A 15,417-nucleotide genomic window follows, 5' to 3' on the forward strand; every position below is an offset into this window, starting at 1 on the left:
GCGATGGAGCCTCCTTAATTATCGATTTACCATATCCCAGATAAGGCAGTATTTGATGTCTATCTACTGGAGCAATTGTCAAATACGAGATTCCTCAATAATCGAATCCCATCTCTGGTTGTCACAGAGAATCACAGTGGTATTCATCATGTGTACAAACAGCTCACTAAAGAGCTTTATCAACCAGACTGCCTCATAGAAGGCCATACTATCAGCAATGTATTTTGCCTTGGTGGTGCTCAGAGTCACCGACTTCTGCTTCCTGCTCATCCAGGATATCGAGGTAGATTCTAAAGAGAAACAACACTGAGAAGTGCTCTAGTGACCCTCCATACTGCCTGCCCACTCATCATTCGAATAATCGTGTGGTTTCATATTTCCAGTAGTGTATCTCAATTCATGAGAGATTGTGCCCTGAAGATATCTTAGAAGATCTAGTGAGGCTAAACCAAATATGAGCTCACCATGCTAACTACAACACAAATGTCCAGACGGAGGTTCTCCAAGAACATCAACGCGAATGAGTTTATGAAACTCAGAGGCATTTCCCAAATCTGGTTCGACATCATTACCATATAACTTCTGAAAGTTAAGATCCTCGAGGCAGTCACAAGCTTGCAGCTTATCTTCCCACATTTAGAATCCAACTCCCTCTGTCTCCTATAAATGAGAGGGTCTGCACCTGTCAAACATAGGTGTCGGTATGAGAGGTTTATCATCCACAACCTTCGAGTAATGGTTTGGATTGGTTTCACTCCTAGTGAATCTCAGTTGCATTAGATAGCTATCAATCCTTTCATATTGTGCCCGAGGTGTTTTTCTTCAAGCCATAGAGGGCTTTCTTCCACCTGTATACATGAGATTCCTTGATCATGATTCTCAAACTCCTCGGGTTGTTCCAAACCTGTGAACCTGCTGCATGAGGGGAATGGTCCCTTTATAATATTTTCCTTCGGTACATTTCAGACATGTATCTTCATGCTTCCTTTTGAATTCAGGCATCCTAGTCACCATCTGACTCACAGACCTCCGGAGCTGAGTCAATGGACATGGTCCCCAATGGACTTCCTGCAACTTGATACAACCCTGACTCAAAAACATCTTTAAAAGATCTATTTTCAAACACGTACCTTTCCATCGATAAGTGCCACCCTGTAACCTTTGAATTCCATTTCCGAGATGGACATCAGGTTCGATCAGGTACATAAAAGAGATTTTGGGGTTCCTTGCTTTCGTGGAAGAGTCGACCGTTTCCTTGATGACCTGCATTACCAGTAATTCTTTTGATCATTGAAGATATCCCAGGAATGATTGTTATCTTCATCAAGAGATGTGTCTCTGCCATTCGGACACTCCTTCGCATAACGACCGAACTTATTTCAACAAGGCATCTGCCTTTCCTTCCACCCTTAGATCCGAACATCCCAATGAAGTGATCTTAAGATGGACCATCAGAATCTTCCGCTGCGCCATTCTGTTAACATTCTCTTCTTTGACTTCACCCTAGGTGAATTATGTGGAACCCATTGATCCTTCTGTCTTGTCCCAACTGTCTTTGGTGATTGCTCTTTCACTCTTGCTTGAGCATTGTCTTCACCTCAGCTCTGATACCATGTTAAGATTTGGTATGTTCTATGCTAGAGCAATTTATTTAAATTTTCACAATTAACAATCACATCAGCATTACGATAAACTGCAGATAGAACATAAATATAAAACGCAGAAGACAAGCCAAGACAAGAGGACACAAGATATGGCGTGAGCCAGGGACAAACCCCACAATGTGTGGGGAAACCCTTTGGTCAAATCTTCTTTTATCTTCAAAGTTCAGCAGAGAAGGAGAGAGAGAGAGTACATTTACAACAGAAGTCAATACTTTGACTTATCTAGATCTAACATAGATCATTTCGTATGATGAGATCAATTGAAGACATTTTGCTTCAACTGATTCTCAAGGTGACTCCTTCACCTATCATCGTGCTGCATCTCGTCCATTTGCTACACCTTACTATGTAGCACCATCATGCTGCACATGATCATCATGCTGCTCATGCTCTCATACATCACTGTGCTGCCCATGATCTTCATCATGTTGCCCATACATCATGCTGCCCATGATTACTTCGCCCACAGTGTCACATTTTTCATCATCATTCATCACTGCTTCATTGAGACCTTGACCTTGCTATGAATGTAATTATGCCCAGACTTCCAACACTGAGATTGAGGTTGTCCTCATTGATGCATCATTATTACATCATCATGGAGACCCTCACTATTGCTTCTTTATCATATCCATGAAGTCTACCTGAAGGTTAGATCTCCATGTGTGTCTAAACTATAATTGCAACCGTGGAACTTTATTTCGAATACCCATCGAGAGATATCAAATTACAGTTCACACTTTGGTATGCAGGTTAATATAAATTGTATGCTGAGATCCTTGATCATAGGACAGATCCTTTAGCTTCATCTGTTTGATGAAAACACTTGCAGGTTGACAAGATGTTGTTCCTATATATTCCTAGATTTATACATCCGCAGACATTTCATTTAATCACAGGTATACTGAGTATCACATATATTCGTTGTGATATGTCTAGACAGATCTGAATATAGAGCTGAGATGTAACCCTTGTTCTTTATGCAATATATATACACAGTCTTCTTTGTCCATCCGGGATACTGCGTTTCAGATATGGCGAGATTGTCATTGCTTCAGTGATGATGGAGATCACCGAGACTGGTAGAATATTGAAACTGAGTCTTCATGACTGCGTACATGTCTTGACTGTGATTCCACATTCCTGGACTGCGGCTCTTCTATCCTTGTGGATATATCGTGGCTCTCTGTGGCTAAGTGTCTGCAGCTATTGCAGCTAGAGCATCACTGCGACTACAACTTCGTTACCTTTTATAGCGTATAGAGAGTTGTGCGTATATATTTTCCATTGCCAACGGATATAGAGAGCTGTGCGTATATTGCCAACGAATATAGAGAGCTATGCGTATATTGCCAACGAATATAGAGAGCTGTGCGTATATATGACTCTCATGCCCAGCGTATATAGTTTTCATTGCCAACGAATATAGAGAGCTGTGCGTATATAGAGAGCTGTGCGTATATATGACTCTCGTGCCCAGCATATATAATTTCCATTGCCTATGTATATCAGTCTCTATGAACAACGTATGTATGTCTATATGACCAGCGTAGATAAGGGCATCATCTGTGGCTCATCTTCCACCTTTGACTGCGGCTGAGGTTAGCAGATTAGGGCATTATCAAGCTAGGCCAGCGTATTCCTTTTGTGACTCTCCTTTTCCAAAAACCCAAGACGTGGAGAGGAGATCACATTAAGAATAAGTGTGTAAATATCAAGTCCTCATCTATTTATACCACAACGAGGATGATGAATAGACACGTCGGTTGGGCTTCTAGAGCCTACATAAGAGCTGGTCGGCTTGATAATAATTACATAAACAAAATAAATTCATATCTCCATAATTACTTATCGGAATCGGATGATATTTGGATCAATCCTATACCTCTCGACGAGAGGGATCCAATAAAAATATCAGCTGCCATAAATAAGCCGACCCACATGGAGTTTGGCCCTAGTTGCCAATTTAACACTCCCTCTCAACTAGGGAGAACTCCATCCATTGATCCATAAGTCCGACTATACTATCTCTGCCATCAGTGCCCTGCACTGTTCTGCCCAACTCTGCTCAGCTCTGCTGGCTCTGCTCTACTCTGCTCAGCTCTGCTGGCTTTACTAAGCTCTGCTGGCTCTGCTCAGCTCTGCTGGCTCTGCTAGCTCTGCTTTGCTGGCTCTGCTAGCTCTGCTCTGCTCAGCTCTGCCCAGCGTTGCTGGCTCTGCTAGCTTTGCTCTACTTAGCTTTGCTGGCTCTGCTAGCTCTGCTCTGCTTAACTCTGCTGAACTATGAAGAAGAAGAATTGATCAAGAATGTCTCATACCATTCTCCACTGACCCAAAGTCAGACTCAGAGTGCGTACCACTGGTCCCAGACCTGTCTCAACTGACCCAAAGTCAGCGTCATAGTAGGTACCACTCCTACTACTAGTCCCAGACCAGTATTGCAGTCTCAGAGAGTGTACCACTAGTCCTAGACCAGTCTCAGCGGACCCGAAGTCAACGTCATAGAATGTACCACTCTTACTGGTCCTAAACCAGTACTGCACTGACACGAAGTCAGTCTCGTAGTATGTACCACTGGTCCCAGACCAGTCTTAGCCGACCCGAAGTTAGCGTCATAGTATGCACAACTCCTACCACTGGTCCCAGACCAGTATCATTGATCACAGATCAATGGAGGACATCCTAGCGTAGGGAGTACGGTAGATACAACGATGCATCCATCGGTACTACTATGGTCCCTAACTTCATTTCCCTGCTCATTGATCAGATGAGAGGTAATTCCCATGAGTCCCAGACTGCATGGGTAGGATGCCTCGACAGGAGAACTAAATCAATCCTGTCCTCACAGGAGAACACATCAATCCTTCTACAATATCCATGGAGAACACATCAATCCAGGCTGCCATGGAGAACACATCAATCCAGGCCTCACAGGAGAACACATCAATCCTGCTACAATCGCCATGGAGAACACATCAATCCAGGCCTCACAGGAGAACTAATCATCCTGCTACACAAGAGAGCGAATCATCTTGTCCCACAAGAGAGCGAATCATCTTGTTCCAATGCACACCACCAGGGGAGGGTGAGTCACCCTGTGGTCATATGTTGCTCCAATAGAACTGCAAGCCCCCCCAAAGCTCCCAGAGCTCAATGTATGCAACATGCAGGACCCTTTTACAAAGTTCTTTCGACGACTCCAAGTTGTTCGGGAAAATCACAAATTTGATCTTTCCTTAGGGCTCTGTCCTGTACATCATCTCAGTGCGATGGAGCCTCCTTAATCATCAATTTACCATATCCCAGATAAGGCAGTATTTGATGTCTATCTGCTGGAGCAATTGTCAAATACGAGATTCCTCAATAATCGAATCCCATCTCTGGTTGTCACAGAGAATCACAGTGGTATTCATCATGTGTACAAACAGCTCACTAAAGAGCTTTGTCAACCAGACTGCCTCACAGAAGGCCATACTATCAGCAATGTATTCGGCCTTGGTGGTGCTCAGAGTCACCGACTTCTGCTTCTTGCTCATCCAGGATATCGAGGCAGATTCCAAAGAGAAACAACACTGAGAAGTGCTCTAGTGACCCTCCATACTGCCTACCCACTCATCATTCGAATAATCATGTGGTTTCATATTTCCAGTAGTGTATCTCAATTCATGAGAGATTGTGCCTTGAAGATATCTTAGAAGATTCTTGGCACCAATCTAATGAGGCTAAACCAAATATGAGCTCACCATGCTAACTACAACACAGATGTCCAGACGAAGGTTCTCCAAGAACATCAACGCGAATGAGTTTATGAAACTCAGAGGAATTTCCCAAATCTGGTCCGACATCATTACCATATAACTTCTGAAAGTTAAGATCCTCGAGGCAGTCACAAGCTTGCAGCTTATCTTCCCACATTCAGAATCCAACTCCCTCTGTCTCCTATAAATGAGAGGGTCTGCACTTGTCAGACATAGGTGCCGGTATGAGAGGTTTATCATCCACAACCTTCGAGTAATGGTTTGGATCGGTTTCACTCCTAGTGAATCTCAGTTACATTATACAACTATCAATCCTTTCATATTATGCCCGAGGTGTTTTTCTTCAAGCCATAGAGGGATTTCTTCCACCTGTATACATGAGATTCCTTGATCATGATTCTCAAACTCCTCGGGTTGTTCCAAACCTGTGAACCTGCTGCATGAGGGGAATGGTCCCTTTATAATATTTTCCTTCGGTACATTTCAGACATGTACCTTCATGCTTCCTTTTGAATTCAGGCATCCTAGTCACCATCTGACTCACAGACCTCCGGAGCTGAGTCAATGGACATGGTCCCCAATGGACTTCCCACAACTTGATACAACCCTGACTCAAAAACATCTTTAAAAGATCTATTTTCAAACACGTACCTTTCCATCGATAAGTGCCACCCTGTAACCTTTGACTTCCATTTCCGAGATGGACATCAGGTTCGATCAGGTACATAAAAGAGATTTTGGGGTTCCTTGCTTTCATGGAAGAGTCGACCATTTCCTTGATGACCTGCATTACCAGTCATTCTTTTGATCATTGAAGATGTCCCAGGAATGATTGTTATCTTCATCAAGAGATGTGTCTCTGCCATTCGGACACTCCTTCGCATAACGACCGAACTTATTTCAACAAGGCATCTGCCTTTCCTTCCACCCTTAGATCCGAACTTCCCAATGAAGTGATCTTAAGATGGACCATCAGAATCTTCCGCTGCGCCATTCTGTTAACATTCTCTGCTTTGACTTCACCCTAGGTGAATTATGAGGAACCCATTGATTCTTCTGTCTTGTCCCAACTGTCTTTGGTGATTGCTCTTTCACTCTTGCTTGAGAATTGTCTTCACCTCAGCTCTGATACCATGTTAAGATTTGGTATGTTCTATGCTAGAGCAATTTATTTAAATTTTCACAATTAGCAATCACATCAACATTACGATAAACTGCAGATAGAACATAAATATAAAACACAGAAGACAAGCCAAGACAAGAGGACACAAGATATGGCGCGAGCCAGGGACAAACCCCACAATGTGTGGGGAAACCCTTTTGTCAAATCTTCTTTTATCTTCAAAGTTCAGCAGAGAAGGAGAGAGAGAGAGTACATTTACAACAGAAGTCAATACTTTGACTTATCTAGATCTAGCATAGATCATTTCGTATGATGAGATCAGTTGAAGACATTTTTCTTCAACTGATTCTCAAGGTGACTCCTTCACCTATCATCGTGCTGCATCTCGTCCATTTGCTGCACCTTACTATGTAGCACCATCATGCTGCCCATGATCATCATGCTGCTCATGCTCTCATACATCACTGTGCTGCCCATGATCTTCATCATGTTGCCCATACATCATGCTGCCCATGATTACTTCGCCCACAGTGTCACATTTTTCATCATCATTCATCACTGCTTCATTGAGACCTTGACCTTGCTATGAATGTAATTATGCCCAGACTTCCAGCGCTGAGATTGAGGTTGTCCTCATTGATGCATCATTATTACATCATCATGGAGACCCTCACTGTTGCTTCTTTATCATATCCATGAAGTCTACCTGAAGGTTAGATCTCCATGTGTGTCTAAACTATAATTGCAACCGTGGAACTTTATTTTGAATACCCATCGAGAGATATCAAATTACAGTTCACACTGAGGTATGCTAGTTAATATAAATTGTATGCTGAGATCCTTGATCATAGGACAGATCCTTCAGCTTCATCTGTTTGATGAAAACACTTGCAGGTTGACGAGATGCTGTTCCTATATATTCCTAGATTTATACATCCGCAGACATTTCATTTAATCACAGGTATACTGAGTATCACATATATTCGTTGTGATATGTCTAGATAGATCTGAATATAGAGCCGAGATGTAACCCTTGTTCTTTATGCAATATATATACACAGTCTTCTTTGTCCATCCGGGATACTGCGTTTCAGATATGCCGAGATTGTAATTGCTTCAGTGATGATGGAGATCACCGAGACTGGTAGAATATTGAAACTGAGTCTTCATGACTGCGTACATGTCTTGACTACGGTTCCACATACCTGGACTACGGCTCTTCTATCCTTGTGGATATATCGTGGCTCTCTGCGGCTAAGTGTCTGCGGCTATTGTGGCTAGAGCATCACTGCGACTGCAACTTCGTTACCTTTTACAACGTATAGAGAGCTGTGCGTATATATTTTCCATTGCCAACGGATATAGAGAGCTGTGCGTATATTGCCAACGAATATAGAGAGCTGTGCGTATATTTCCAATGAATATAGAGAGTTGTGCGTATATATGACTCTCATGCCCAACGTATATAGTTTTCATTGCCAACGAATATAGAGAGCTGTGCGTATATAGAGAGCTGTGCGTATATATGACTCTCGTGCCCAGCGTATATAATTTCCATTGCCTGTGTATATCAGTCTCTATGAACAACGTATGTATGTCTCCATGACCAACGTATATAAGGGCATCATCTGTGGCTCATATTCCACCTTTGACTGTGGCTGAGGTTAGCAGATTAGGGCATTATCAAACTAGGCCAACGTATTCCTTTTGTGACTCTCCTTTTCCAAAAACCCAAGACGTGGAGAGGAGATCACATTAAGAATAAGTGTGTAAATGATATCAAATCCTCATCTATTTATACCACAACGAGGATGATGAATAGACACGTCGGTTGGGCTTCTAGAGCCTACATAAGCGCTGGTCGGCCTAATAATAATTACATAAACAAAATAAATTCATATCTCCATAATTACTTATCGGAATCGGATGATCTTTGGATCAATCCTATACCTCTCGACGAGAGGGATCCAATAAAAATATCAGCTGCCATAAATAAGCCGACCCACATGGAGTTTGGCCCTAGTTTCCAATTTAACAATTTTTCTTTCCAAATTGAATGCCTTCTTCAATGAATTTGGTTCTGAAAGGCGAACCTCATGTTGGATGTTATCCTCTAAAGTAATTATGAACACATCAATCCTATGCTCCTCTGGAGTCTGGAATATCATTTACCCCTATATTCAATTTTTGGTATTCCTCAATGTGCTCTGTCGTTGAACCCTTATGTTTGATATTTATCTATTGGCTAAAGAAGTTGTTTCTCTTTGTATCCTCATAATGTGCTATCATTTCCTCTGTAAAAATTGGCCAAGTGCCAAGTGGATTACCAGAAAGAATCCATAGATACCATACAAACTGATTGGGTTCTAAATATAAAGTTGCAATGCATACCTTTTGCGTGTGTTGCACATTATTAAGATCAAAATAGTGCTCCATTTGTAGTATTCATGTTACCTTACCAAAATATTGCTCCTTTTGTAGATAGGTTGTGTGAGGTTCTCTTGAATTCCCACGTATTTCATTTTTTCTACAATTTGTTTGCAATGTGTCAGTCATATTAGCTTTGATGATTCCCGATTCTTCAGAAAAAATATGTTCAATCACTTGACTTAGTGATTTCATAGTTTCTTGCAGTATTTCTACCCAATGCACATGTGTGTGTGAGAGAGAGAGGGAGAGACCTTTGATGTTTTTCAAAACATGTATTATGGTTCATCTATTATTTTTGATTCCAATTCACTTTATCCTTCAAGCTCCATGGGAGATACAAGTAGTATTGTGAAAAAATGTAGATGGTTGTTACACCTTTTGAATCTATAGCGGGCTTAGGAGAGGCAACTCCATACACTTTTCTACCACTGAAGGCAATGTAAGGCACTTTAAATGTTTAAGGCACACAATCATAATCAACTTAGAGTCACAAATAAGGCATGAGACGATGACTCCAAATCAAGATTAATATTTATTGATCAAAATGTTAGGAAACAACGTGAAATTCATCATTTATGAATGGTTGAACAACATGGTTGAGGTCCATAGCAAGGACTTCTTGAATATTCGGGTTTTGTTCTTTGTGTAGGGTTGTTTGAGTATTTTCTCCACTATTAAGTTGACAACCTTTAAAATTAAATTTGCTAAATAAGTGATTATCCATAGATTGATTTATGTTGGAGTGTTTGAATTTTTTATTTTTTGTATGGTGGAAATGTATTCAGTGCCATCAATAACCCTGACGCACCCAAAATCTTGAAGTTTGATAGTTGTAACCCAGATTTTCAAAAAAAATTACGGATTTTATCATAATCTTACTGAAATTTCCATTATTTTCAAAAATAATTTGTGGCATTTTAGACTACACTTTTTAGATATTATGTCGTGTGTTAGTTGATATTTGTCTACCTTGGGAGAAGCATGAATTTTACCAAGTAGTATAAATTCTTGATAAAAGTCAATTCACAAAAGTAGTCATCACTATACATAGATACATGTTTGAATTATAAGATATCAATGCAACCACTTTGTTTTGTAGGTACCCTACAAATATCAAGAAGCATATGCTGGCTAGACAAACTGATCTTTCAAGAGGTCAGGTACCTTGGAAATTCAAAGTTGCCACACATTATTGAAAGAAATCTTGAAAATTGTATAAGTGTATCCATTGGAACAAATGAGAAAATAATTATTGCCACAAATTATTAAAAGCAATCCTGAAAAGTGTATAAGCGTATCCATTGGAACAACCGAAAAAATAATTGTTTTCATTCATCAATTTTTGTTAATGCAGGTTTCTCACTAGTTCATAAATACAAGAGTTAGACACTGGAATATGATGGTGGAAGATGTGTTCTAGCGGGGAAGCAAGGAGTCATTTAAAATGGACATCCCTTGCAAGGTCCTCCTTGCAAGATTTGTTCAGCTTCTCATCACGAGGTTAAATAAAATCATCAAAATATAAGGCAATAATAAGCAATTTACCTTCTACCATGATATGATAGAGGTTTTCATCTGCTTCACTTTTGGTAATGCCTAAACCAGTGAGATAAATATCAATCCGCATGTACCAAGCACAGGGTGCTTGTTTGAGATCGTACAATGCTTGCTTGAGTCTAGATACATGACACTCCCAATCAAATGTCTCAAAACCTTTTGGTTGCTCAATGTACACCTCCTCCTCAATAAATCCATTGAGAAATGTTGTCTTTACATCCATTTGGTGGATATTTCCTCCCCTACATTCAGATGAGTACATTGTGGTGTTGTAATCTCCCTCAACTATCCCCATCTAATTCCAATTACTACTTTTAAGTGCCAATAATTTGTCCCATAATTCTTGTTTCTCTCCATATATATTTATAACCTTGAACCTCTATTTTGTATCTTTTTCCTCTATTTCCGCTCCAAACCAATTGGGGATTTCATACTGTCTACTTAAGAGAAATGATATTTTCTCCAGAAGTTCCCGTGTCCCCCTGAGGTGCCCCTTGATTTCTTTCCTATTTCTTCACTGCCATTCCAATTTTTTTTGACATTTTTAGTAGTTCTTCTTCCTCCATTTTCATTTCCTGCAATTGTAGGATTGCCAATTTTTCCTTTTTAATGATATATTTGATTTAGAGGGATTTAGAGGGTACTCCCAAACCCCTTATATTCCATGAAATGACCTTCATCATTTGGGGTCCATAATTAATTATGATCCACTCTCTATTCCTTTTGATCTAGTTTCTTCGAGAATGTTCGAGATCAGTAGACCCTGGACCATATGGGCCACATCAGGCACTATGATCGTTGTCTTGACATGATGGACCATTGAATACCTAGAATTGAATAACACCTTAGGATACCTTCGAAAACACCACAAACTCCAGCTAACCATGAAAATATAATCCCAGTAGCATGATCAAACTTTGATCCCCTTCCTTGATTGAATGGAGATACATGTTTTTTACCTCTTCCCTGCAGCTTTTTTTTTGTTTATACTTGGATAGGGTAGCACTATAGTATGGGATTGTTACAGTTTCATTATGATATGTTTTGTATGTCGACTATGATGTTACTCAGAATCAATTTTTGGCTATGGTTCAGTCTCCCAACTAGGAGAGCAGATTGGACTATGTAGTTTTCAAATGCAGCTATAGTTTCTTGATGTAATAAAAGTCCACTTTCCTAAAAAATAATGTAATTTATTTAGAATTAATTATATTAAACTTTATTGATATTTCTTTCATAAAATTGTATCATCAATATATAAAACTACTAGTACATACCCATCTCAACTCTAGATCTATCAAGTGCCTAAAGGGATCAAAACTCATGAGCTGTGAACATTTCCTCAAGTTTTTCTAAAAAATAGGTTTTCACCTCAAGATATTTGATCCCACTTGGCGCTTCATAGATATAGGGTTAAGATAAATATAGACCCTAAACTGAACATGAGCTACGTATCAGAAAACAATCTAAGAGAGTTGCAATGAAATCAATTCCGACCCTTCATTTGGACCATGTTTCCTTCCCATTATGTGGTTTAAAATCAACTAGATCCCACTTAGAGAGCATGTCCTCTAGATTTTCTAAGGAATTTCTAAAATCTATCATGCCATGTAATGATTCACAAGCATACCTATTCCAAGTGTGTAAAAGTACACAACTCATTCAATAGGGTTAGTACACCACCATAGTTATGCACATCAATAATTGTAAAATCATGTCAACCGTTAGTACCATGCTATCTAATTAAATAACAAGGTAAGCATATCAACCATAGATGCAATCAATCAATCACAAAGTAGCTTTTAACACCCAAACATTTGTTTTATCCATTTTTTAAAATTCAACATGAAACCCCTTGTTGGAAATACTGAGAGGGTCGATATTCCTCATCAATTAGTATTTTTTTTAACTTCATGGAGCATTAATTGTGATTAAAATTAGATTAACATAGTTCAACATCACATGAACAATAAACAACACCATTCAATAATGCACAAAAATAAAGACAATAGACAACACATTTTTAGGTGGAAACATGGTCTCCAAGAACAAAACCAACAAATACTTCTTAATATTTTTCTTCAATAAAATGTACATCAATATTTTCAAATCCAACTAAGGGAGGATCCAACCCCCTACATTACAGGCCCCAACTTGTGGGACACTCCAATTCCATGTTTATCAATTGAAATTGTAAGGATGCTCCAACAGCTGAGTTTATTAGCTCCAACTTGAAGGATTCTCACACACCCTGTTTACTAGCTACAACCAAAATGGCACTCCAATGGCCTATGCATGCTCCAACCTATCCTAGCACCACCATTCCTCCCTAAATTATTCTCAGACTCCAACCTGAAGGTGACTCCACTCTCCTACCTTGCACCACATTGCCACCCTGATCAGCCATTGGACCATGTTTCATAATTTTATGACTGGTTCCACATTTGCCCGGTAATGAATACAAAATAACCTGCAATACAATTTTTGTCACATAAATATACCTATTCTCAATCTTCGCATCAAACCCTATCTATCAATAACAACTTTCCACTGCCCAATCTGCACATCAAACCCTAGCTGTCAATAGAAATGGTCCTCTGCCAAATCTACACATCAAACCCTAGTTGTCAATATGACTGTCAGAAAAAAAATTCCTCTGCCCAATTTGCATGTCAAACCCTAACATTAGTGAAGCCTTATTATACACAAAACATCTTTTAATTCAATGCTTATCATATCTACAATGATGTAATATCATTCCATGCATTTTCTTGGCATACAATCTCTATTACAACTACATCAGCTATCACAAACAAATCAATCTCTTCTCAACATAAAAATTGTGTAACTACCCCTACTTCTTCTATCATAACAATTTCTCATTAGAAAGGTACACTAGCATGAAACCCTAGTATCAATGCATACATAGACTCAAATCTTAACAACTCATTATGATTTGTCCCATCAGGCACTCAATCAACAACTCTGAAGTCAACAACAATATTATATATGAATTTGTCACACAGTATTTGACACAATTATTCTGCAACTTTAAAATAAATACATATGTTACTATCCTAGAATTATATCATACCAACAACAGAATGTAGTCATCAAACTCATGTAGATATTGTCGTCAATCTCTGCTTGTCATAAATAACCTTTTCATATACAACCCTTGCCTTGGTACCTTTTGTTTAGGTAGAAACCCTAGCTTCAACAATTTGCTTTATATCAAATAGTAAACCCCGAGCAAAAAAGATCCATAAGATGCTTTTGAGATGAAACCATAGCATCTTGTAAGGAAAATAATCTGCAATAATAAATTTATCTCTGGGCCATAAGATAATAGCTCAACTTAATATATATATTGTACTAACTGTCAAAACCTTAATAGCTACAAGAAATGTCATACTTTATCCTTAGTCATATTCTTGAGCTTATATCTCCAAGCTACCCACTTCTCTCATGATATGGAAGATACAACTCTTTGTAATTCAGGATCAATATATTCATACAAAAAAAATTGTTAATGACATAGAAATGATAACCATGTAATAGACAGCAGACAATATCAAGAAAATACTCTGTTTATAAACAATCCTTTAACACAATATTGATTTATCCATTTATAAATAATATTGACCTTACATTCATCCAATTTTGATGGATTAGACAAACTCCATAAGAGTATATCTCTAATATAAAGGTTCACCATGCTACTGCATTACTTGATATCACTTTGAAGATGTACAAACATTGTATTAAAGGAGAGCATTCATACCACAAATGGTGTGTCCTTCTATCAACTCAATAGGGATACTTTAATTTTCGAGTAGGTCAAATTTTTTCAAATCATATGCTTAAATAGATCTTGACCATGGAACACAAATAAATAAGTAATTTCATTCTACAAAATTTCTCACAGAGGGTCGAGACTTCAGTTAACTCTGAGCAAGAATATGTCAAGTATTTGTGCTCTCCAAGGGCTAAAAGGTTTTAGGAAATAATGATTAGGCTAAGGTCATCTTAGATCATAAAGAAGCCAACTCTTGTGCACAAAAAAACCCTTTGAAAGGTGCCTCAGATTTATCACATTAATCTAATAGAAAGTCAACTTATATCTCCATCAAACACAATCGTACTTCAAACATTTAGGATTTGATGCTAATAATGGCTCAAATATAGGAAGCATATTTGAGTTTCATTAGTTGACTAAGTTATGTTTAATGTAAATTCAAATATGGTCCATGAAATCAAACAATAAGAGATAAGGCCGACTTTAGACAAGTCTTAAAAGCCACAAAAAAAATGTCATTGAAGCTTCCACAGATGTTTAGTAAAATGTGCAGGTATATGACTATGTTTCCCAATGAATAACCATCATCAAAACAAGGAAAATTTTCAACCACCTACTGTAATTTTGGGTCACCACTTCTAATCTATGCTGCTACTACTGGTCACAAAATCACAAATAAAAGTACGTGTTCAAATAATTTACCAAATATGCCTTAGAGACACATGTGCGATATTCATAAGAGAGGGTCAAATATTCCCAGAACTTTCCCAATGAATAGCCATGACAAAGTAGAAAAGATAAACCTTGAAATAAAATCTTCAACCTCTCTAATGATGTTCAGGCCATAGGGTTATTTCACAAAGAACTAGTCATGTTATGCTTGTGCCAAATGAGAGAAAATGGGTCCTTAATTTATAGTGTTCAAGGTCCCTTTTGGAGAGCAAGTCGACTTTAATTTTTGGAGGGAATTTAAAAAATTCAAATTTTTGGTTTTGGAGCCAAAAACTAAAAGGAGATGTACTTGTGACATTTGCTTTGAATTTAAAACTTTAATGCCCTCAACAAATTATGTAAAGAATTTAAATT

This window comes from Pinus tabuliformis, chromosome X, assembly GCF_031772625.1.
Source record: "Pinus tabuliformis cultivar Carrire ecotype Pingquan chromosome X, CPIR1, whole genome shotgun sequence".
In the NCBI taxonomy this organism is placed as follows: Eukaryota; Viridiplantae; Streptophyta; class Pinopsida; order Pinales; family Pinaceae; genus Pinus; species Pinus tabuliformis.